Consider the following 24,232-nt stretch of genomic DNA (forward strand, 5'->3'; position numbering starts at 1 on the left):
GTTAGTGGGTGGCTTCCAGCCATGGCTCTGCCTTAGCTCCCAGAATTACTTCGGTAAATGATTCGCTCATCTCTAACTCTTCCCGGGAGGCAGGAGAGGGGATCTGAATCAGCTCTCTCCAAGCTTGATTGGGATTTAATGGGGGGCCCGTGGGTATTTGCGCACTGGGCGCAGTGTGCGGAGAGGAGGAGCAGATCTGTCAGGCTTGGCACCACTGTCTGGCTCCTGCCTGAAGGTGTGGAGGGGAAAATAAAATCAAGAAAGAACTGATTGCGGAGTGGATATCTTTCAATTATTTGAAAAGAATGTGAATCAAATGTTTCATAAAGGCTGTTTCTCTAACTAAACCAGCCATTAAAATCTCAATTGGCCAAAGAGGGTGTCCAGATCGCAACAGTAATGGAAGGGGTGCTTGGGAGGTTTTGTCAGGGAGCTTAACTCAGCAGGCGGCCCCTAGAATAATTGGAAAGGCACAAGCTCTGCTATGAGCCAGACCTTGGTTCAGATCTTGGCTCTGTCACTGACTACCGATGGGACCTGGATAAAGTTGTTTAATCTTTCTGAAACTGTTTTCCCATCTGTGAAATGGCTAATAGTACTACTACTTTCTCTTCTAGCTATCTGTTTCTGCATAATATCTATTCCACATTAATAGTTTGTGGCATAACAAAGCAACAATTTTGTTATGCTCACAGGTTCTTACTTAGTGTCAGGAATTCAGAAGGACATAACAGATATGGTTCGGCTCTGTTGCACGAAGTCTGAGGCCTCAAATGGGAAAACCCAAATGGCTGGGGGTTGGAATAACCTGGCAATTTCTTCATTCACACGGCCCCCATCTGGCGTGACTCAAAGGCTGGGTTCATCTGTAAAAATGACTGGAGGACTTGCCTGTGGCCTCGATAGCACTGAAAGCCTCACTGTGGTGACTCAGGACTCTAAGAGCTAGTTTTCTAGGGAACAGGCTCAAGTTTCATGAGCTTTTATGACCTAAACATGGAAGTCACACAGTGTTACTTCCTTTGTACTCTATTGATCAAAGCCATCACAAACCCACCCAGATTAAGGGGAGGGGAACAGACCCTACCTCTGATTGCGAAGAGTGTCAATGTGTAGCCAAGCTTTAAAACCACTATACCTACCACGCATGGATATTATGACAAATATATGCCAAGTACTTGACACCAGCTACTACTCCTGTTTGCTCAGAGGATTGAATAGTTCAATGTGAGAGCTTTCATTACCCTTAGATAAAAATCTACACATCCTTACCATGGTTTTCAAGATCCGCATAACCTGGATCTGATTTCTTCTCCAGACCCATGTTTGCCCATCTCTCCTCTCAAATGCCTCACCCGTTGCCTTCCTTCAGCCCCTAAAGTCATCATGCTCCCTTCCACCTTCCAGGCCCCTTTGTTCTGCTGCTTCCTCTGCCTGGGACACTCATTGCTCACTTCATTGCCTGGCAAAAAAATGTATGTATACCTTAGGTCACTGCTTCAGGGAAACCCTCCGTGATTACTGAGACCTACATCAGGTCCTTTTGTTCTATGCTATCAGAGTACCCAACACTTTCCTTCATATCATTAATCACAATCACCGCCTAATTATTTACTTAATAGCCATCCTTTTCCCCATGTTTGACCTGACCACCATGACGTTAACTAACGGACAGGAACCTCTCTGTCTTGTGTCCCCAGCATCTAGCACAGGGACAGGCATAGAGTGGGTGCTCAATAAATATTTGCTGAATAAATGAGTGAATGGGTTGATTAGACCTTCAAGGCTTTAGATTTAGGCTTGAATCACATTTACTAGTGGTTATGAACTCATGCTCATCAGAAAATCTTATTGGCTTTAATGTCATCCTGGGACTTAATGGGATTCAAGGAGAATCCCATCCTGGCCCATGGTGTTGAAAATGATAATTTCTGGGGTAGATTTTTGAGGGTTCATCTTTTGGAGAGGCCTTAGTGGTCTCCATCTCAAGTGTGATGTATAGCAGAAGAGAATTTAGGGGCTGTGCAGCTAGACTCTGTAAGGTGTAGTAAGAATGTTTTATCATGAACTTGCGTGAGTTCAGCTTATTTTTAGCCAAGTGGTGCCAACAATACCATAAATATTAAACAAATAACTAAACTATAGAATTGTATACACTTAACATGCACTGTGTGCCAAGTACTGTGCCCGGCAATGGGAAGACAGTGATAAAGAGGGCAGACATGGTTCTTATTCTCGTGGACCTTAAAGTCAAACAGGGAGAAGTATTCCAAAACAAACAACTAGAGAATAGTAAAAGTTCTGTAATAGAGGAATCCCAGAAGCCTGTGAGAGAATAGGGGTGACACCAATATTGCCGATTGAGGTGGGGTAATTAGGAAAGAGTTTCTTGAGGAGGTGATATCCAAAGAACTCCCAGGTATTATTAAAATGAAGAAGGAGGTGATGCAAAACAGTTCCAAGAATGGGAATCACATGCAGTGAAAAGGAATAAAAGAGAAAAATAGTAGGGTTTCTTCAAGGAGGTGGGAGGCACAAGGTGAGGCTAAGGAGCAGGCAGAGGCCCCCCCAAGATTAAGGACACCCTCCAAGTCATGTTAGGGAGATTGCACTTTCTCTGAAGGCAATGGACAGTCACCGAAGGGTGTTGGGCATGAGCCTGATAGGACTTCCTTGTAGAGATTAGGTGATATGGGAAGACACTGGAAGCAGGAAACCAGTTCGAGGCTGATCATTGTCTACGTAAGAGGAAATGGTGGCCCCTACTTGGGTGTGATGGTGGAATAAGAAGTTGACAAGTTCCAGGGATACCTGGGAAGATAATCATGATTCATAAGAAATAGAAAGCGGGGTAACAAAGAAGAGTCAAGGACCTGCAGGGTTTTATCTTTAGTACCTGGATAAGCAAAGTCAGAATCTCAAAGGTAAAAGCAGGTTTCAGGAGAGGAAGGTTAAGAGTTCAGCTTTTGACATATTGGGGTTGAGGTGCCTATGCATATGCACATTAAAATGTTATTCTGGTCCTGGAATAGCCAGTCCTGGAATTCCCTAAGGATTTATTAAGGAGTGACTTTATTTAAGGAGTGGGTAGAGTCATGAGGAGAAGGTTCCATCTCAGCCAAGGGCTTCCTGAAAACTTAAAGTCTGGCCCTGAACAGTATTCTCAGTGGGTTGAGCATCATCCTGCAAAGCAAAGGGTCACTGGGTCAATTCCTGGTCAGGACACATGCCTGGGTTGAGGGTTCAGTCCCAAGTTGGAACAGGTGTAAGAGGCAGCCAGTTGATGTTTCTCTCACATCAATGTTTCTCTCCCTTTCTTTCTCCCTCCCTTCCCCTGTCTCTAAAAATAAATAAAATCTTCTTTTTAAAACCTTAAAGTTTGAATTAACCTTCTGAGTTTCCAAAATCCAACCAGCTTCTTCAAGGATCAACACAGGATGCATACAATCTCCTGGCGTGTGTCTGCTTTGTGATATAAAGAGAACATAGTATAAGAAGTCAGAAACTGGGAGTTCTCATTAGACCTGAGGAGTAATGAGTCCTTTCCCAGCTCTTGTATTTAAGGCTAGGCTTCAGAGAGATATTGTATAAAAGACTCAAGTATTGGAAAAGCAATTGAGTCAGGTGACCTTTAAGGACCCTTGGACCCCTGATCTTTACTTATTTTATTCTTATATCTGCTGCCTAAAAAACAAACTACCTTATTGTCTCAATTTTCTCACCTGCAGAAAGGGATATAGACAATAATTTCAGAGAATCCTTCTAGCTTTGGTAACTGCAACTGTTTTGTCAACAGCCTCCTTGTCGATAGATCCAAAGGGCCCTTCTCAGTTCTTATCCTGGCTGATCCTCCATTAGTGTTTTACACTGGTAATTGCTCTCTTATTTCTTGACTCACTCTCTTTCTAGGGCTTCCAAGATAAAGAACTCTCCTCTGCTTCTCTGAGCACTCCTCTCATGCTCCTTCATGGCTTCTTTTCCTCTACTTGTCCCTTAAATGGGGCTTCCCTTCTCTTCTCCCTCTTGACACATTCTTATTCCACACTCTCAATCACCACCATAGCTTTCATACCCATTAGATGTGTTCAGAACACTTTCACTGGAAACGTAGAGAAAGCTTAATCCAATGTAATTTAGGAATATGAAAACTATTGCCTCACATGATTGAAAAGTCTAGAGATGAAGCACAGATTGTCCCCTCAAACAATGTCCCCTGGAGCCACTTACTCCTGGTATCCCTCAGCTTTGCTTCCTCTCTTGCCGACATATTTTCAGATGGCTCATCCTTTAGGGAAGTGTCTTCGAATCTTACTTCCTATCAAATTAGCTCCAACTATGATAGAAACCAAAGGTGTCTCCCCAAGATAATGGGACAGAAGCATTAGACCTCATTCTTACTGGCCAAACTTGGTTACAAGTCTAACCCTAAATGAAACCCTGTGGTCAGGAGGAATAGGACAGGATAATTATTTGAGTCCATTCAAGGCTGATTTCTTATGCTGACAGAGGGTTAGTCCCTCTTATGTGGCCAAGAGTGGGAGATGGTCTGCCAGAGGCAAATGTCGAGTGGCAAAAATAACAGGTGCTAAGTGCAGCTGATTACTTCCAAATCTATCCTTAAGCCCAGGGCCCTTCATTTAACTTCAGGGCCATGTGATAAATTGCCTTCTGATATCTCCACTTGAATGTTCCATAGGTATCTCAAACTCCACATTTTCCAAACAAAACTCATTTGCCCCGGATATGCTCCTCCATTTTTATTCACCCTGATAGTGAATGACAGCACCCAGTTACCTGATCCAAAAACTTCAGTGTCATATGTAACTCCCTTCTTTTTTCCTCCTATACATTGAATCAATCACTATATCCTCTTGCCTTTAATAAACTGCTAAAGTCACATATGTGTACTATAATCCCTAGAGCGACCACTAAAAACTATATAGAAAGAGCTGTAGTAAAATAAAACTAGAAAAGTTTAAGTAGAATACTAAAAAAAATCAAAACATTCAAAGGAAGCCGAAGAAATCTTCACGACGTTTAGTTAGGCAGAGAGTTCACAGAAATGACACCAAAAGTACGATTCATTAAAAATTTCTGGTAAATCGGACTTCATCAAAATGTAAAATGTTTGCTCTGCTAACAGACTGAAAAAACAAACTGTACATGGGGAAAATATTTGCAAATTACATATGTTGCAAAGGACTTGTATTCAGATAAGAAATACCACCCAAAATTCAACAAAAAGACATAAAATAGGCCAAAAATTTGAACCTCCACTGTAGAGTTCTCATACTCAATGAACTTCCATACATTGCTGGTGGGAAGAAAAATGGTTGAGGCACCTTGTCCTTCAATAATTGATAGGCAAATTGTGAATCATCAATATAATCTTAACCTACATAGCAATAAAAAAGAATGAACTATTGATACACAACAATATGGATGTATTCCAGAGGCACTATGCTGAGTGAAGTCAGTAACAAAAGGTTACATAATGAATAATTCATTCCATTTATACGATATCTATATGGCAAAATTATAGGGGTAAAGAGTAGATCAGTGTTTCCAGGGCTGAATGGTTAGTGGAAAATTTCTCTCTAAAGGGGCAGCATGGGGAATTTGGGGGGGGTGGTGAAACTTTTTTATCCTGGTTCTGGCTGTGGTTATATGAATGTTACATGTATTAAACTTCATAAAACAATCTATTCAAAAAGTTAATTCTATTGTATGTAAAAATAAAATTTTAACCCTCAGTGGCAAAAAATTGGCAGGGCAATGTTCACAAAGTTCTTCCTGAACAGCCAAGCTTTTGTTTGTATGAATGTGATAGCAACACACAGACATTTTCAAGTGTGCGCGAGCTCAGAAAACACCAGAGCGGCTCTCCCTCTTGGGAGCATGCCTGTGCCTTTCCCTTCCCCCCTCCTTCCTCTCAGGTGGGTTACCTTTGCCTTTCTCTTTCCTAAGCTGCAAGGGCCCTCCTTCTGCTTCTGTAACTTGTTTCCTGAGCCTACGCAGCCCAGCTGGCTCACTTCTACTACCTCTGGTACTTTCTAAATAAGCCTTCTCTTGTAATTTGGAAAAAAGAAAAAGAAAAGAAAAGAAAGAAAACACAGAAACAATGAGACCGTCGTATAAAAAGTGCTTACATATGAAATCCAGCCAATAAAGAGATAAATCAAAATAAAGAATTCAAAAAACAAAAAGACTAGTCGTAAGCACTGAATTATTTCAGTATGTAATTAAGATTCAGTAGCTCCAGTAATAATTACGGTTGCCAAAAAAAGGTGTCAATGTTCTAAATCTTGACAACATAAAAATAATTTAACAAAAATTGGCAAGTTGGGATAGAGAAAATGAAAAGAATTTTATGGGTGCTAATGCCATCATGTTTCATAACAGAGAGTGTTTCCATCCTCTCTGGAATAAAAACATAATTAAAAACTAATCTCTTGTATTTTATAATTTTTTTCTTAACCTTAAAGTGGTTTTTAAAAATATTTTGATTTTTAAAAATACAAGAGTTTTTAAAAATAACAGAATTTGGTATGCTATTCATCAGTGTCCCTTAACAGTAACATTTTACATGACCGTAGTACAATTACCCAACAAAGAAATCAACATGCTATCACACCATTAACAACACTACAGACCTTATTAAAATATTGTCAGTTTTCCCATGGCTGTCCTTTTTCATGTCCAGAATCCTATCCAGGATCTGATACTGCATTCAGTGTTGTATCTCCTTAATAATTTCCTCAGAGTGATCTGTTAAGAAACAATATCCCATTGGTGAAAAAAAATTATTTGACAATCAGCAATTGTTTTATTTTCACTTCAGTTTTTTTCTTCAACTTCAGATAAAAATAAATTTAATAACTTTATTCAAAATACTATTACAATAACACCAGTGTCACATGAGTTGAATGAGGGATTAATATTTCAATATTGATCAGGGGGAAAAAAAACTGATCAAGAGGCTAAGATGCTCTCTGAAAACCCTTATTTAGGCTGAGAATAACACTACGCCCAGGGACTATTGTGAGTGAAGGGAAGCCTTTAAAACGTTTTCAGTCCAGGAGTGATCAGATCTGTATGTTTCAAAATATGCTTTGGCATGGATGAATTAGAAGGCTAAACCCAGAGGAGACAAATTTCAAGGCTGAATAATGGTGACTTATACTGGTGTTGTCAGCTCTTTCATGAAGGATTAAGACTTTTCTTCTCTCTCTCTCTCTCTCTCTTTTTTTTTTTTTTTTTGTCTTTCTATTTGATCATAATGGCTTTCACCCTCAGGGTTGTCACTTCATGGTTCCAAAATGGCTGCCATAGCTCCAAACATCACATCCACATTCAAAGAAAGAAAAATTTAAAACAGGTAGAAGGCTCTACATCTAGTCCCTTTACTTCCAGGAGACTTTTGCTTCCATGTCCTTGGTCAAAACTGTCATTCCTAAGTGCAAAGGATGCTAGGAAAGTTAGTATTTTCCTGAGATTATGCACATTACAGGCACAAACAAAACCATGATGCCTTTAGTTTAAAAGAAGGAGAGAATGTATATTTTGTGTAAACAATTAACAGTGTCTGTCAGACAGGTATGTGATCAATAGCCCCAGACTATGTCAGTGAATATTTGAGATATTTGGAAGACAGGAAGGGCAGGACTTGGTGACTCACTGGCTGTAAGGCATGAGGAAGAGAAGAATGAAGGATGCATCTCACATTTCTGCATTGGAAGAATAGGTGAATGGGGATGCTGCAATTGAAGGGAGAAATGTTACCTGCTACCTCCTTGGAGCTCCCAGTGTACTGAGCAACATTAGGAAAATGTTCCTTGATTAATATTTAAAATAATAATCAAAACAGCCACCATCTAATAAGCATATGCAATAGGCCAACCATGGAACCAAATGCTTTGTATGCATTGTTTCACATATAACAATTCAGTTAGTTTAGTCTGTTTGAGTCATTGGAGTATCACCAGAGTCCAGAAAAACACCTGATACATAGTAGGTGCTCTATCAATATTAAACAAAGGAAGAAAGAAAAGCGGATAGCTTGCCTACCTATCTGTAGCAAGGCAGAGCCAAGAGTTCAGCTTAGCTCTCAGCTTTTCCATCATGGTTTGACATCTTTCTGCCAACAAAACTATGAAACTCCTAATTCTTCAAATAAAACTTCTTCAAATGGAAAACGGAACCAAAATCAGCCACCAAATCCTTTCAGTTTCCAAAGCCCAGAGTGACCTGGCTTCCCAATGCCTCCCCAGTCCAGTCTATCACTCTCCCCTCTTTACCATCCTCAAGCCACCTTGCTCCTTGCTCTGTGAGAAGACATGAAGGTCTTCTCAACCTCAAAGTTGTCCTCAGGCTCTTCTCTCTGCTCACAGAGACCTGCTCAGCTCTCAAATGGATTGATGAGCCTTTCTCACCCATCAACTCTCAGAAGATTCCCTGACTCCAAGACCAGCTCAAGCCCTACAGGTACAAGATCTCTTAATACCACCTACTTCTTTTCTATAACACTTCTTGGAGCCTATTACTAAAAAGTTATTGGCATGATTGTCTGTTTATTGTCTGAACTCATGCTAGAATGTTAACTCCATGAAGGTGAAATATCTGACTTGTTCACTCTAACCCCAGTGTTCATTACAGGGTCTGACACCAAGGAGATGCTCAGTGCATATTCTGTGCCTGAAGGGATGGACAAATGAATGTGATAGATGGATGTATATAATAGATGGATGGATGAAATTAATGATTGAATGAATAACTGGATGGATGGGAAAATGGATGGATGGATGAATGGATAGATGGATGGATGGACAGATGGATGAAAGGCTTTCTCTAGACTACCTTTCCCAGGGGATTCTGCATCTCATATCTTTAGGTTTCCTGCCAGGGTACCTCCTGCTGCAACTTGATTATTCCTCCTCCTTTTGCCAACAATGAATGACTGCCTGGTTGGATCTTACCTGGGCCTACACGCCTGGGAAAGTAGCCAAGAGGCTCCAGATTTGACTTGTGCAGCAGCAAGAGATTGTGGGGTGGGATGACGTGGAAATATCCTCTCCCCGGAAAGAAGGTGGGCCCAGGGCAATTATGCAGTAGAAAGGGCCCTTGAAGTAAATCTCTCTTGTACAAATAGGTTAGAGTTAAATTTGACCTGAGCCATGAATCACGCTGTCAGTTTCCCATTCAACCACATCTCTGAGCCAGCAACCTTTGTGAGTGCTACTATTTATGTAGATACAAATATATGTACTTAGACCAACAGAAGTATGTGCGCAAGCATTCCAATTAATTGTATCCTTGGGGAGAAAGACTTTTCTTCATCACTCCTCCTTTTGTGTTCAATAAAAGCTTGTTCAAGGAAGTAGAGAAGGAGGGCGTTGAGGGACCGGAAGTGCCAGGGGTGGGCGGAGAGATCAACGATTCATTCGGCAAAGATTTCCTGGTGCCTACTCTGGGCCGAGCACATGGAAGTGGGAGTAAGGTGTGGAGGGTATGAAAATTAGTAAGACATCATTTTTGCCCCCATGTTATGCAAAGTCTGGTAGAGCTGCTGACTGACAGGAGGAAGGATGAGGGTGATTAAGGATTTAGACTTTGAAATGAAATAAATAAAGACGGAAATTCCAGTTTCATCATGCACTTGCTGCATGACCTTGGCAAGTTATTTAAAGTCTCTGAGTCCCAGTTCTCACCGATGTGGGAGCTCATGTGAGTCTGGAATAAGATAATGAATGTAAAGCCTGGTACAGAGTAAACACTCATATATCACCATCATCATCATCAAAGTTAATACTTTTTCAGGGTTTACTATATGCCAAGATCAAAAAGCACTTATGAGTATTAACTCACTTAATCCTCACAATGACCCTAGGAGAAGGGTACTGTTATCCCCCCACCCCAATTTTAAGATGAAAACAAGTGTGACACAAAGAAGTTAAGTGACTTTCCCAAGGTCACACCCCTACTGGCTGGTAGAGCCAGGCCTTGAACTCAGAACATAAACCCAGATATAGAGGGTCAAAATGTACCCCAGGATTTTTTGGCATTCTTCTGGCACCCTTTTTTTCTTAACTCTGATGATTCCCTTGGCCATCCTTGATGACCAGGGGCAATTGCTGCTTTGATTATTAATTATTGTTAAGTGCCAGGTACCTTATATATAAAAGAAGCAGTATTGTGTAATGTTTATGGTTCAGAGTCCATCCTCTTCTCTCATATTAAAGGAAAGATTCATAATAACACTAGCTAACCAGACGAATGCTCTAACTTGAAAGGCATTGCACAGGGAACAGCTTGAACTTAAATATGGTCCCACTGTCCCTCACCTACTATACAATTTTGAGCAAGTCAGAGTCCCTCTGATGCTCTTTCAGCCGTGATAAGGTCACTGAGGTCACTCCAGATTCAATGAGGAAGGACACAGACCACATCTTTCGCTGGCACAGGGACCAAAGAATTTGTGGACATGTTTTAAAACTACCACACCTGGCCAGTGTGGCTCAGTTTGTTGGAACATTGTCCCTTAACTGAAAGGTTGAGGGTTTGATTCCCAGTCTGGGTACATACCTAGGTTGCGGGTTCGATCCTTGCTTTCCCCCCTTCCAAGTGCGTATGACCCCTGATTCAGGCGCGTATAGGAGGCAACCAATCGATATTTCTCTCTCTCCCATCCCCCCTCTCTAAAAGTAATGAAAAAAAAATCCTCCGGTGAGTATTTAAAAAAAAAAAAAAACACAATGTTCTAACAAAAAGAAGGTGATAAGCAACACCACAGCCTGCTCACCAAGAAAAATCGCAATGAATATCTTGGTGTCTACATTTATGGATATTTTTGTTATTAATATGTATAAAAATGCGTTAGTTTTGGGCAAGACTCTCATGTGAGCATTAAAGTAATATATTGATACATAGAGTTGAAAATCTCAGGGGTCTGACTTAAGGAGCAGGTACACCCAGGGGCTCAATGAACATCATCAGGATCTGTCTTGCTACCCCTGTTGGTTCTTCTTTCCCTTGTTTGTTTCATCTCAGGCAAGCTCTCTCACATGATGGCAAAGAGAGACACTACAGCTCTTGGCATGGACAGTTCCCAGGATTTGTACCTGTAAGAAAGAGAGTTGCTTCTCTCCTGAGAGGTGGTCATCATCCTGGGGATGGACCTTATGAGCTCAGATGGAATCATGAGCCCAGGGATCATTTAATGTCCTGGTCTGCCCAAGAATAGCCTGGGGAGATGAAAACCTCACGTTCACTACTAAGATCATCCCACACGTGCAGTTTTGTTCCCTGCTTTTTTCTGATTAACTTTATATCCATGTCAATGAATATGCTTCCGACACCAATTAGAATGACTGCTTTGTAGCCCTCTGAATAGATGAGCCATTTATTTAAGTCCCGGTTGTTGAATATTTAGCTATTTCCAATTTCTCACTGCAATAATCAGCACAGTATGCCTTCTAACTGAACCTTTGCAAGCATCTACTCTGTATTATTTCTAGACATGGAATTGCTAAGTCAAAGGACATGCATGTTTTTAATGCTCCTGATGCTTTCTTGTTAAATTGTCTTCAGGAACAGCTGTAACAATTTATACTCCCACCTACATGATTTAAGATTGCTGATTTTCCCCCACCCATACTCATACCAGGTCCTAAAATTTTAAAACAAAATGTTTATCAAATAGACAAAAAGCTATTTTGTGGTTTTACACTGCATATTTTTATTGCTAATGAGGCTCAATAATTTTTTAAGTGTATTGATTTGAGAGAGAGAGAAACATCAATTTGTTTTCCCACTTATTTATACATTCATTGGTTTATTCTCATATGTACCCTGACTGAAGATCAAATCTGCAGCCTTGGCATATGGGGATGATAGTCTAACCAACTGGATACTCAGGTCAATAAATTTCAACTCCTGTTGTACAAACTGCATTTCCTGGTAGAGAAGCAAAATGCCAGTGACAGTGGACTGGCTCAGGCCCACAGCCCCCCAATCCCTGCAGGGCAGGGGAAAACAACAAAAATGTAATTGTAATGATAATTTAAATGATAATAGCTACCGTTACTGAGCCTTTACTACAATCAAGCGTTGCACCCAACGCTCTTCAGCACCATGGTGCTTAACCTCCTCAGACGCCATACATAATGGCTCCTTCATTAGGCCCCCCTCTCACAGATCTAGAGCCTTGCTCAGACCCCAATTTCATGGCTATAAAGTCCTCCCTTCTGATTTCTGCAAAGGGTCTTTCTTAACTGTGCCCTCTGCAGGATCGTCTCTGTTTCATCCCCTACCTACTCAGCTTCTTCACTTAGGTGTCCAAGAACTCGACTCACAGAGAGCATTTTGTGTTGTCAACTTGACCAAAGACTTGGGAGCCGCAGGAAGTAGGCAAGAGGCTAACTGCACACTGTTTAGCCAACGTCGTCATTCTAGTGTTCTCTCCCTCTCAGGAGCAAAATACATTCTGTCTGTACAGCTGCACAGAAATTGCCTTTGGTGGCTTAAACATGCCATGGGCTTATCGAAGTATTTATTTTTATACAAATAACAGGAAAAATGGAAAATAAAATGTTCTCTCAGGCTTTTAACATCTATAAAGTAGGGGGTTTATTGGGCTGCCCGTTTTATTCATGAGGAAACCTAGGCTAAAAGAAATAAAATGATTTGTCTGAGGTCTCACACTTACACAGCCTAAGAAACTCTCAGAGACCCAGTCCTGGCAATAAGAACTAGCAACTTGACGCTGAGCTTGCAGCACATCTTGTTGTCCCCATGACTTCCCTCTTACTGTTTCCTGTTTCTTCCATTATCTCAATATCTGCTGGACAGATAGACTGAATGCCCATCCTTCAGCCTGCAAAACAGAGCACTCAGCCTGTAAAAGCTGGAGAGATGCGTCACAGACACATGCCCATGTCAGCATGAAAGTTAAGACGGTAGTGACCTCGAGACCTTTCCCTCCAGCCTCGAGAGCAAGGATATCTGAAGCAACTCTTGAGTGGGGTGCAGCTCCCCAGACCTGGGCAGAGAGCAGCCTGCACCAAGGCTGATGACTGACTCATTCACCCTGATGCCTTCCCCTATGCTCCGCTCAGGCAGTACCTGACGCAAAGCCGAAAATTCTCCTCTGCCTCATTGTGTGCCTGCTCTTAGGGGCGGGGGCTTTGGGTAGGTTTCTGAAAAGCAATTATGCTTATTACTGGTTAGGATTTCAGAAGCCTTCTCTGTTTGCTGAGTGCATTCATCTTCAGTCCTTTCCATCACTCATTCTTCCTGACAGCCCCATTTTGCAGGTAGAAAAACGTGCAGCTGGAGAGCAATGGAGAAAGGCTGTAACAAAAAAAGACAAAGATGGAAAAAGGGTTCCTGACGACGTTATTGGTGTCCACGGAGTTCCCAACACTTGACCCTGGACGTCTCAGTTATGTGAGCCAATAAATTCCTTCCTTTATTTAAACCACTGTGAGGCGATTTTCTCTCACTTGCAGTCTGAAGGCTTCCAACTATTACGTTCTTGTACGTGGTGACTTTTAAAAAATAAATTTTAGTATATATACACTGAAATGACAGTTTTATATATATGTGTGTGTGTGTGTTTTATACATATACTAAACCAATTATATATTAACTAAGTGTTAATTATGTTATATTATATATTATATATGTAATGATATATTAACATTTAGTTTGTTTTTACAAAACAAGGACTCATTTAAAAAATTGAGACTATAAACAACTACATAAGACCTAATCTGAGGGTTAACAGTAACCAGTGGAGCACACAGGCTTACCTTTGTGCCCTTCCAAATTACCACAAAATTTAAGTAAAATAGATAAAAGCGGTGACTCACAGTGTGGAGGGAATGAGAGAGAAGACATGGGCTTTAACACATTGACACTATGCTGTCAATGGACAAATGGTGACTGACTCAGCAGACTAAGAAAGCTAAAGCCTATGCAAAGCAGTGGAGAAGCAACAAAGCCATCTAATCTATGCTGCAAATTTCCCCAACTGCTCAGGAATTGGAGGTGTCATGTGCCTCTTAAAATAGGGTACACATAGAACAGGAAATGACAGGATTGTTAAAAGTCTATAAAAGAAGCAACTGCAATAGCTTCTGGGAGAAGGCCCTTACCCCAGCATAATATTAGATGGGGTCTTTCTGGATTGGAACAAGAGGCTCTGGCCTTGGGGGTTTCCATCTGGAAAACAGAAGGGGTGAATCAGAGGTATAATCTGAAGGCTGAGGCCTCATGCTCTCTACTCTGAGCCAGGCTTTTACTCCACCAGGCAAGCAACTAGAAGATTCCACTCTGGAAAAATGAATAGCCCAAGAGAAAAGGCCCACGGGTACTCATGACTGGGGCTTCCTACAAATAACCAACCAGCCAGTCAGTCCTCCCCAACCAGCACCTTTCTCCTGTGCATTTATTTACATACATAAATTTATATACATTTGTATTATCATTTACAAAAGAGGGAAGGTTATAATTATCCACACTGTTCTCCCACTTGCTTTTTAAATTTAATAATACAGTGTATGATGGAAATATCCCATGTCTGTACATCTAATTCTATATGTGCAGTAGATTTACATGTATGAAGAACAGGATACTCGCTCAGTCTCCTCAGTCTCCAGGTATCTCCCCACAGGTTACTCGTTTATAGAGGGAGGAGGTTCCTTCCAATGAGAAGGCTGACAAACACTGTTTTAAGCAAAGGATCAAATTTGGCATCACCAACGAAGGACACACTGCTGCCACATGTCTTCTTATGTTGTGTACTAGCAAGATTACTACTAAGTCCTTCCCACCCAAAATACACATCCTGAATCTGACCAGGAGCAGGTAGACAAATCTAGAAGGTGACTCCAAAAATGTCAATGTTATGGGAGGAAAAAAAAAATCTGGGTACTAGTCTAGATTGAAGGAACTAAAGAAGTATGACAACTAAATGTAGTGGAATTCTAGAATGCAACGAAACTAGCTGAAAAGGACACTTGAAGACAACTGGAGAAATTTGAATATAGAGCATAAACTTGAATATAGAATATATAGAATACATCAATGTTGAACTCCCTGAGTGCAGTGCAAATATGGCAAAGTGTTAATGATTGGTGAATACTTAAAGGATATATGGGTGTCCATTGTACTATTCTTGTAGGTCTTCAATGGGCTTGAAATTTTTCAAAATAAAAAGCTGGGGAATAAGGGATTTGGCGTCTCGAGTCTGATCTGCACAATCCACTCAGGAAGGTGACTCAACTTCTCCAGGTGCCTTCTCTGTCAAAGGATGACAATAATGGAACGCAGCTCATGAACCAGTTCAATTAAATGAGATAGTGCCGGCACGGTGTGTATCAGAGTCTTGACAGAGTGAATGTTAACTGTCATTATCATCTGCCTTGTTCCCTCTAATGGTGCATAATTCCATTGTCTTGAGTCCCTCTTGATTTGGCAGGAAGTCATCACCCAGCTAGTAAGCTCTGCTATTTTCTCATCAGTGTAAGACAAGGTGGTCACAGTTTGGATGTGCACAAAGAGGTCTTGCTTTGATATAGAATTTGGATGCCTGACTGGTGGATACCTGTGGTTTAGAGCCCCTTTCCCTACCTCCTTCAGGTAAGAGAGCCCCGTTACAGAGAAGAAGCCATTCAGTGTGATTTGCATTGGGATAGCTCTGCTTCCTCTACTGCCACTGGGATAGCCACCCACCCAGGCATGGATAAAGCTTTTGCTCCAGGCCAGAGAGGTTACTTTAAGGATCAGCATGACCTCAGATAGGGTCTTCCTTAAGTTATTTTTCCCACCATGATATGGAATACCTACGATGAACCAGAAATACAGATGTGGATAAATCTCAGCCCTAGCCCCAGGAATCCTTGGGTCTAGAAGGGAAGACAAACAAAATGCAGAACCAGCTCTCCAGTATCCTAAATAGTTTTCACTTTTCTGCCATTTCTTCAAAATTGAACTTCTCAAAAACCTGCTTTATCTGCAAAGCAGAGATTTAAAAGTTGCTTCTAAAAGACCTGCAAGGAGCAATTTCCTCCCAATTACCACTAGTTTCTCATCAACATCATTCCCTTGGCAGGTATTAATAGAGGGGAGATGGTACTGGAGGATAACGCCAGGGAACACGCACTATTTAATAACTTCGGAAAATCCCCAAGGCTTAATGACAACACTTTTCCTTTGAACTCCTGACTTTTTTTTAAAGCCCTTTCCAGCTCTTTCATTTTATTGTATTCAGATCATCCTTTGACGCAAGAGGGACAAATAGAGTCATATCTGTCCCTCTGACAGCAGAGGGGGCGGTGCTGTGTCACGAAGCACGCAGCCTCTGGCGTCAGACTGCCTGCATTCACTCTGTCTCTGCCAATTAGCAGCTTTGTAACCTGGGGCCAGTGACTGCTCTTTTGAGCCTGGGTTCCTTCATTTGTAAAATGGGGGTTTCAAAGTACCTACTTCATGGCATTGTAGTAAAGCTCAGATGAAGTAATAAATTCAAAGGCAAAACCTGGCATGTAGTAAGTGTTCAGTAAATACTAGTCATAATTATTGTTATTATTGCAGACAGTCCAGGGGTGGCAAACATAGACAAGCAATCATGGAGAACTGCCAGGCAGAAGCGCGGTTTTAGACGCGGAGGCAGATACAAAGGGCCAAGAAAATTGTCCTTGATCTTAAGGATCTCACAACTAGGTTGGGGAAAGAAGATAAAATGCAGGGGGAAGCAAAAAAAAATAATAATAATGCAAACAATTAAAAGGAGTCTCCTATGAAAGATGTTTAACGATGGCACCACTGCTCAGACGCGCAGTATGAGGACATTTGTTATACACAGATGTGGTGTGAACAGTATCTGGCCAAATTCTCACAGTGAAGCAATATGAGGGGTCATGAACTTGGCCTGGTCTAGAATTCAGGCTTTTCTGATGCCAAAGTACCTGATCTTTCTGCCATTCCATTGCCATCTTTGATTTCTCTCTACATCTCCACAAATTCTGAAGTATAGTTGAGGCTTGTTCCATATTGGTGGAGAGGATGGAAGGATGGATACATTATGCACAGTGGTTGGAGTATGGAGAGATGGATGGATGGTGCATGAATGAAAAGTGAGGAATAGATAGACAGGTGGTACAGATGAATGGGTGGATAGTGGCTAGATTCCCATATAGTGGATGGATGGATGTGTAGTGGCTGGAAGAACTATAGGTGAATGGATAGTTGGATAGTTGAAAGATGAATAGGATGGATGGTGGACAGATGGACAGAGGCACAGAATTGCTTTATACCATGAAATACAACCTTTATATTAGGCACTAGCCCAGGGTAAAGTGGGGGTGAAGAAGCTACTGTGTATAGTCAGGTACTTAAGTGCCCAGTTACTTCTTGTTAAAATAACAGCTACTTAATGGTAGTTAATGAGTACCATGATTCAGTACTTACCATGTGCCAGAGCTTGTGCTAAACCCTTCACAGAGATCATCTCACAAAAGTCCCGAGGTCATCATTATTACACCCATGCAGAAATGGGAGCACAGAGAGGCACATCTCCAAGTTGCACAGCAAGTAATTGGCAGAATCAGGACTCAGATTCAGGCTGCTAAAAACTCCAAGATCCTGTTCTTAACCCTTGTGGTCAAGTTCTGTGATTGACCTTTATCTTCACAGAAGAAGCTCGGAACACCAACTAGGAGTCAGAAAATATTTCCCAAGGAAAGGAGCTACCTAATCTGAAAGCCAGGAGAAGAAAGGGCAGTCAGGGCAGAGAGTACAGAGAGCCTAGCACCAAGGAGTCATAGCAAGTCCTTCCTACGTGTGAGAGCAAAGCAGGAAAAAAGACAAGACTAGAGAGGTAGGCTGGGACCAAATCATGGAGGGGAGGGATAGTATCTTGAATGCCATATATAGAATAATTAATAGTAATATTGATAGCAATAAATATTGAGTCAAGCAAACTTCTAAGCACTTTTACTTGTGTTGTCTCATCTAATCTTCTCAAATATGTCAGATAAATTGTTACTTGTTAGCCCAACTTGCAGCTGAGCATGGGTAAGTTTCAGTAACTTACTGAACATCGCACAGCTAATAAGTGGCAAAGCCAAGGCTTGGACCCATGTTTCTCTAACTCCACGGTCCCTGCTCTTAACCGCCATGCTGTACTGTCCTGTGAGACCTTGAACTTTACCCGTTCCACAAGGCTTTAGGCTTAACCCTATCCAATGGAATGGCATTGAAAGCTTTTAAACAGGGGACTAACCTGATAAAATGTGTGCACTAGAAATATCCCCTCTGAAGATAATGCAAGTTGGACAGCAGAAGACAGAACTGTCTCTTCCGTAGGCTCACCTTTGATAGGCTAAAGCAGAACGTGACCTTCCTTAGGCTTTAGGTTCCTTGCCGGGAACGAAGGGGCTGGCTCACAGATCCTTGAGACTCCAGCTCTAACCTTGTATTTCCCTCTGATGGTCTCTGGGACTGTGTGGCTAAATGTGTCACTTTTAGCTACCTATAACAGCCTCAGGAAAGTTGACATCTGCATTTTTTCCCCAGACTACCCTGAAGTCCCATTGGCTCCCCCTCCCAACATAAAAGAGTTATTTTTGGTCACTGTTCAATATGAAGCTTTGTTCTCCTAGCCGGGCCCTTATCCGGCCCTCAGGTGTCAATCCCAGTTTGCCTCTACAGAATCCTCCTCAAGTCACCCTTGCCTTCCAAAGCCACTAATGCCAAGAGGAAGCTATTTATAAGCTTCTGACAGCACATAATTGTTGATCGTGGCTAGGAGTAGTTGTCAACAAGTAGCTTTATGCTGGAGACTGGCTCACAAAATGCCAGCAAAGGTGTTGGCCATCACTTGCTTAAGAACTAGAGAAGGTTTGCCCAGAATCTAAACTGGGGGAGGGAGGTAGTTGTAAACCAAATGATGAACATGGCCTCTGGCTCCTGCCCTGTAGAGTATTCAGATGGGACTCGTTCCTCCGCCTTGGTGAAGGGACAGGTACTAAGGAGAGGCGGGCCCTATAGTGCGGTGCTAATGGGTGTGGGTTTAGAGCTAGACTGCCTGGGTTCAAAGCCCAGCTCCAGTTCTTATGGGTGATACAACCTTAGGCAAGTTACCTAACCTCTCTGTGCCTCAGTTTCCCCATGTGGAAATGGGAATATTGTGGGTTTGAGTCATCGCCTGTGAAGTCATGAGAACAGTATCAAGCACATAGTAACAGCTCAACAAAATGTTGGATGTTATTATTAGGATTCCAGGGGCAGGGAGAGGCCCCACTGGCTTGAAGAAATAAGCTTTCCATATGGTAGGGGCCCTCAAAGCAAAACTGGGGACCTTGTTAGAAATGCAGATTTTCAGACCTCGCCCAGACCCACTGAATCAGGGGTTGGGGTCATAAATGCAGTGGTTTTAAAAAGCCTTCTGGGTGACATTGATGCATGGTCTGGGACCCACTGTCATCGGCATCCCTCACTCCTCCTAAACACTCCCAATGGGTCTCTCCCACAGATGGATAAAAATGGCGGCGGCGGCTGTGTGACTAAAGCCAGGCCTTCTCCTTCACCGGAGCCTCACCCTTCTCCACTCTGAAATGGATGAAATGGGCTGCTGTGAGCAGCCAACGGAAGGAGGGACATGACGAGCCTGAAGGGCCAATCCTACCTCTGTTGTGCCTTCCCTGGAAACCTTAGGAAGGTGCCCTGAGCCCAAAGGCAAGGTGCAGCCGATTTAACAGTTTGGCTCTCTGGCTTAGGAAACACACAGACCTTTACGGTGAAGAGAGATGAGTCCCTGGGTGACTGTCAGCAGGTGGCTCCCCGCTGTCGGGGCTCCAGCCCCTCCCAACCATTTGCAATCACGGGAGCCCAGGGCCTTCAGCCCAGTGACTGGGAGAAGAAGTATGGCTTCAGGGTGACCAGGATTCAAACCTTGGCTCCAGCTGAGTGACATGGGCAATCTACCACCCCTTTCTGAGCCTTTCTGTAAAATGAAAATAATCATCCTTCCCTTCAGGGCTGTTGAGACAAGTAAATGAGGCCTCTCACCCAAGTGATCTTTGTTAACTACCTACTATGTGCAGACTCTGCTCTGGCCCCGTAGACGCAGTGGCGAACAGGGGAGGTGGGCTGCTGCCCTGGTGGCAAGGACGTTCCAGCGAGGAAGACAGATAATCAGCATCTGATTACAAAGTAGATTATCTTGTTACAATTGTGATAGTACTCGGTGGACTTAAGAGGGACCCATCCTGATGTGTGGGGTGAAGGAGAGGTGAAGAAGTAATGTCTGGTCTGAGAGCAGGAACTCAGTGGGCAAAATTGCAGAATCTTTAAGGCTACCTTGAAAATTTTGAGCAATAAGGAGCAATAGAGGATTTTGAGCAGGGAAGTAAAATCATCAAATTTGAATTTTTAGACTAATACTCTTATTGTTTTAAAAAATACCATATGCCCTGGCTGGTGTGCCTCAGTGGATTGAGTGTCGGCCTGAGAACCAAAGGGTTGCGGGTTCAATTCCCAGGCAGGGCACATGCCTGGGGCACATTGCCCCAGGTCTCCAGCTGGGGGCATGCAAGAGACAACCACACATTGACGTTTCTCTCCCTCTCTTTCTCCCTCCCTTCCTCTCTCCCTAAAAATAAATTTTAAAAAACTACTATACCAAGTACTGGTGAGAATGTGAAGCAACTAGAACTCTCATACATTGCTAGTAGGAATATAAAATGATACAACTACTTTGAAAACCAGTTTAGCAGTTTGTATGAAGTTAAAAATACTCTTGCTATCCACCCCAGCAATGCCACTTCTAGGTATTTATCCAGGTGAAATTAAACATATGTTCACGCACACTACAAACATTCCTGGAGATGAATGTTTATAGCAACTTGTTCATAATCATCCCAAACTGAAAACAACACAGATGCCCATTGACTGGCCAAGGGATAAACAAACTGGGCACCCCCCTTCAATGGCGTAACAACTCAGAAGCAAAAAGAAGCAAATTACTGATTCATGTAATAACAAAATGAATCTCATAAAAATTATGCTGCATGAAAGCAGACAGACCCAAAAGAGCCCCTACTCCATTATTCTACTTATATAATGTTTTAGAAAAGCCAAAACTATATAGATCAGTGGTTGCCAGGGGCAAGGGCAGACAGGGGATTGACTGTGAAGGGGCCCAAGGGAACGCCTAGGAGTGACAGAACTGTTCTATGTCTTGGCTACGGTGGTGGTTCCTGACTCTACGTGGTTGCCAAAATTCACAGAACTACACACTAAAAAGAGTGAATTTTACTGCATGTGAATTATGCATTTAAGAGAGCAGGTTTGCTCCACAAAGAATAGATAGGGTTGGAGGATAATTTGAAGGCCTTTACATGTAAGAGATAAGAGATGATGATGTGTCTGCTAGGGGTATGGTGGTGAGGCCAGAGAAGTGGGCAAATTCAGGAGCTAGTCAGGAGGTGAGTTCATGCACAGGGTGCCACACAGCATAAGGCTGGCCCCTTGCAGGCTCACTCTCAGTTGCTCAGTCTGTGTCATTTCTATGAGCCATCTGTATGCATAGACAGCCTTCAAATATCTATCTGTAGTTCCTGCCATTTGGACTGTAGTACGGCCTCACAGTTTCATAAGGGGAAGGAGACAGGGACATTTGTCAGCTGAATAGGCAAAGGTCACTAGGGACCTGGAAGAACAGAAATTTGCAGGAGGACAGCAGGGCAGGCTGGAATCAAGACTCACCCAAGGTATGATCAGGGTTTTGAGGGGTGGCCGCAGGGAACAACTAGGCCCCACCCAAGAACAAGGAGAGCAATGTAAGAGTGACAAGTGATCCTGGCAAGTCTGTTGTGAGCTGTCATGACCCGTCCCTGTACCTGCTAATGTTTCCCGTCTCATCTGAGTCTTTGAGCTTCAGAGAACCATGAATCATGGGATAAATCTCAGGGCTAATTATTTCTCGGGATGACATTACCCTGCCTCTCAGATCTCGGACACAAAGCAAATCTGATGCAGTGAGACCTGGAATTGCAGTCATGCGACCTGAATCTTTGTCATTCCAGTTCTAACTCTGTGACTTTGGGTGACTTACTTTCACTCTCTGGGCTTTGACTAATATATTTGAAAAATAAGCTGGTTGATTTCATCCAGCTTTAAAAATAATTTAATGTAACTGAAAACGTTTTTATTTTACCCATCCTAATTCCCAAATGTATGTTTAAAAGGGTCGCCACAAGGAACAGAACAGGATAAAACAAATTGATTAGGAAATTCAGATGAAGAGAGCCGTGGGTGAGAGCACAGACTGTACTTTGCTAGAGAGTGACTTTATCCTTGACCTTGGAGATTGAATTTATCTCCAAGACTTCTAGCAGCTGAAGCAAAGAGGCAATCAAGATTCATTAGATCAGAACTGTTCGATAGGTATTTCTGTGATGATAAAAATGTTCTGTACCATTTACATGTGGTTATCGAGCACTTGAAATGTGGCTAGTGTGACAGAGGACTAGAATTTTAAATTTTTACTTAATTTTAATTACACTGGCACCTCGGCACTCATTATTAATTTGTTCTGGAACTCACGACGAGAGCCAAAACTGATGAGTACTAAACGATGAAGCGTTTTCTCTTGCGGGACAGCGTTGTGACCAGACAGGTTCTAGCAAGTGCAGTGAGTCCTGAGCAAGCACCCAGGGCTGAAACATTCTCTTCAAAATGTGATGAGTACAGGATTTGATGCATTCTGAAGCTGATGAGTACCGAGGTATGACTGTATTATAAATTGGAATAACCACATGCAACGAGTGGCAGTTGTACCAGTGCAACATTAGATAACCCACAACGTTTTCCCAGTACACCAGACTCAAGTTCACTGCCTCTAACTTCCCAATTCACCTCTCAGTGCCTGGTCTGCAATAATGAAGCTGGGCCTTGTGATTCTTTCTCCTTTGCCAGCTGGCATGCTGTTAAGTTTTGTCAGTAGAAGGAGGAAGAGGTTTCCCTTCCTGTTCCCATTCCTCTGTGTTGGCTTCCACAGCTCTGCCGGGTTTGTGACCGCCAGGCCCTGGCAGCTGCATGAGGCTTCTGTGGGTCCCAGCTCCAGCAGCACACATGGCTTCTCCAGCACCCTGCTCTGGTAGGTGAGCAACTTCTCCAACGCTCAGCTCCTGAAGAGCAGGCAGAAGCTGCGGCTGAGGCCAGCAGCTTCCCGGGAACATCTTCAGGTGAATTCAGAGTGAAATGCTACAGATAAAGCACCTCCCTGTGAACCACCTTCTTTACAAACCCTTGGGCAGTTTTACAGCAAGTTGTAAGGTGCATCATCTCCATGTGGATGGCTCCCTCTCTGAAACGCTGGAGGGCAGATTCCCAGCAAACCCTGCTGGCGCAAGACCTCAGAGACTGATCCGCTGTCCAGTGAGCCCAAACCTGCCATCTCCAACAAGGCCTGGATCACACCCTGAGACCTGGGCCCTTTCTTGGGCACTCTGTGTCAGTCCTAAGGGTAAGACTAAGGGTAAGGGTAAGGGTAAGGGTAGTCTTACCCTTAGGACCTTATATCCACTATTCCTATATTCTTCAGTTTTACTTTTTACTAACCAATTTCTTGTTGCTGCAATCCTTTCTTATACTTAATCATTTTTATGTTAAACTTTGTCTTTTCAAATTACTGTGTTTTTTTAAATCTTCTGACTACTTAGAAGTAGTCTCAGGAGATAGACCTATAAATATGGGATTTGAGCATTGGTTTCGCCATTCCCTTGGGCTTGAATGCAGTGATGAGCTCCTTACCAAATGGGAAACGGGATGCTAGTAATCCATTGCGTGCAATGCCCATTAAATAAGCTATCATCTGTGGTTGATTGTGATGAAGAGCCAACTAAAACAAGTGCCTAGGGAGCCCAATTAGATGTTTCACTTGACTTTTATGGCAGTAATAATGACTACAGTGATCGTAGTTTGGGATATATTCTTTTGAGTGGACTTGAATGCTTACAGAGGGGAAATGCCAAGCTCAGTTCAAATCATGATCTGAGAAGTGACAAGAATATAAGTTAAAATAGTATTTTATTTCTTAAAGACACAAGGTTGATATTGCTGAAAATATAACATAAAATTTAACTGTTGAAGTTGCTGAATTACAATATCAATTGAATTCACAGTCTCATCAAGTTGTTCATGTGAAACTTGACTGCAAAAGAATGGG

The sequence above is a fragment of the Pteronotus mesoamericanus genome, unplaced genomic scaffold, assembly GCF_021234165.1.
Source record: "Pteronotus mesoamericanus isolate MK-2021 breed Mesoamerican mustached bat unplaced genomic scaffold, CSHL_Meso_final contig_25, whole genome shotgun sequence".
NCBI classification, from domain to species: domain Eukaryota; kingdom Metazoa; phylum Chordata; class Mammalia; order Chiroptera; family Mormoopidae; genus Pteronotus; species Pteronotus mesoamericanus.